This window comes from Sprattus sprattus (assembly GCF_963457725.1).
Source record: "Sprattus sprattus genome assembly, chromosome: 18".
Taxonomy (NCBI): domain Eukaryota; kingdom Metazoa; phylum Chordata; class Actinopteri; order Clupeiformes; family Clupeidae; genus Sprattus; species Sprattus sprattus.
In genome coordinates, this window is record NC_137916.1 from 22,211,039 (window position 1) to 22,213,451 (window position 2,413).

The window sequence follows — 2,413 nt, forward strand, 5'->3', positions numbered from 1 at the left end:
GTCTGTTAACTGAAACAGCTATCTCAATGATTTAATTTGTCTCTGCAAATATGTCAATTATAACAACAAATACTAGCCAGTGACAAATAATAATAATATTAATAATAATGAGTGTACACCAGTGTATTCAGTTTGTCTCTAAATCATTTAAAAGGGGGTAGTTAAATGTGTCTGCAGTTGCCTGATTTCAAAATGTCATACAACAGAGATTTGCGGTGTTATTGGCAAGATTTTTTAACAGATTTATTTAGTGTTGGTTTGCGAGAAATTTGCCAATTTTGACAAGCCAGCTTGTGTTAGATCCCAAGATTGCAACACATCACGTACTTCTACACAACATGTTCAGTTTGTCACAAACTTGTTGAATGTTTCTACCGACTGTTATTTTAAACTTGCTGCTACTGGTGAAGATACTGCTGTGAAAGGTATGACACATTCCAGCAGAGACATTATGCCTCTCCAGCCTTAGTGTTATGGGCATTTGACATAGATAAAACCTATCCACTCACCTGAAAACATTTCCACTAATTATACCATTTCATAATTGATATTTGATGTAAGTAAGTGACTATAAGGCTAGGTTTGAGCAGATGTTTTGATACAAACTAATGTGTCACTGGATGACCAATATTTGTATGCATTATCCTACAGAAGGTGTCCACAAACACGCATTTTAATTTATCACAATTCATATATAATTATTTATTTCTGGCAGTTCCTTCACTTTCCACCTCTTGCTCTGCTGATACTGTGAGCGTGCACAAACATGCCAGTTACTACATCAAGTACAGTATGCCTTTTATGCTTTACACTTGAACAGAAACCCTTTGTAGACAGTGGATATTTTCAGAATTTTGCTTGGTACCTCCAGTGCCTAGAATTTAAATTGTACATGAAAGAGCTGATCATGAAATGTCTTTGTATGTGTTTTTGTTTTCTCTTCCCCCTGAACTAGCTGGCTTCTTCGAGAGGGGCCTTGTGTCGTGGTGTGGCGGGCTGCAGCTAAAGCCCCGCTGCTGCACCACAGCATCAGTATTCTGGTCCTGTTCCCACGGACACCGCGTTCCACCAGTCAAGAGCCCCAAATTCTCTATGCGCTTCCTAATATCGCCACTAGGGGGAGCGCTATGGCACTGCATTTGATCTTTTTTCCCCCCTTTGCAGTGTGACTCCAGATTAAGCAGCTAGAGGCCATGTTAACCATGCAGCAGTGAAACATTAAATCATTCGCAAATTGGAACCGATGCATTCACCCATTTTTTTCTGCAGAGAGCTCCCCTTGGACAAATTCAAAATGATAAAGTCATTGTTGGAGAATCCTGCTCGTGCTTCTGCATTTCGGCACATTTTTATTGAAGACTTGTTTCATCAAGCCTTACACAAAAGCTTACTGCTTTTTTAAATCTCTTACTGTGTTTATGTATATTAGCATTGTTTGATACCATTATTTTATGAATCTGTAAATGACTAAACTCAAAACTCAACAGCCTTTTTTTTTTTTTTTGCCAAGGTGCGATGCGGAACGCTGCCTCAAACTCTCCTTGACCCAAAATAACACGGTAAGACTCTGCAGTTGTTGGCAGGTCAGAAAAAAACCACAAGCTCACTGTACGCTTAAACACAGACACACACACAGACAAACACACACACACACACACACACAAACACACAGACACACACACACACACACACACGCACGCACGCACGCATGCACACACACACACACACACACACACACACACACACACACACACACACACACACACACACACACACACACACACACACACACACACACACAGTGAATGCTACATTGTGTATTACAAACAATTTTTTTTAAAGATTTGGATCAGCACCTCAAAGAAGGTCAGATTCCCCTGCTCCTCTCAGACCCACAGTGCCAAGGCGCTCTGCACCATACAGGGACATCCCAGGTATATGCTTGATTCACCCCAAGGCCAGACTACTCCAACTCCCTACCCCACTCCACAACTCTTCCAGCCCAATGCCAAAGGGCTTATGGGCAGCAAGGACCAAGGGGTTCCGCAGCCTCGTCGAGGGCCGCAGACACAAAGGCAGCAGCTGGGAATTGTGCCTTTACTATTCCCAGCCAGAAGGGGACAGTATGTGCCTCAGGCCTCCGCTCCGCTCCACTCCTTTCTCCTCTCTCCTCTCCTCTCTCTGTTCGGCTCTGGTCCCCCCCCCCCCCCCCCCCCACTCCCACCTCCCTCTCCCGTCCTCCACCTCCCTCCCCTCAGCCCCAACCCTCTGATCACACAGCACTGCAGAGAGACATGCCAGGCACTTTGATCACCACACCAGGAAAAGAAAAGAGAGAGAGAGAGAAGGAGGGAGGGAGGGAGGGAGGGAGAGCACTCATCCCTCACACTGATATTGACACACAGGAGGACAG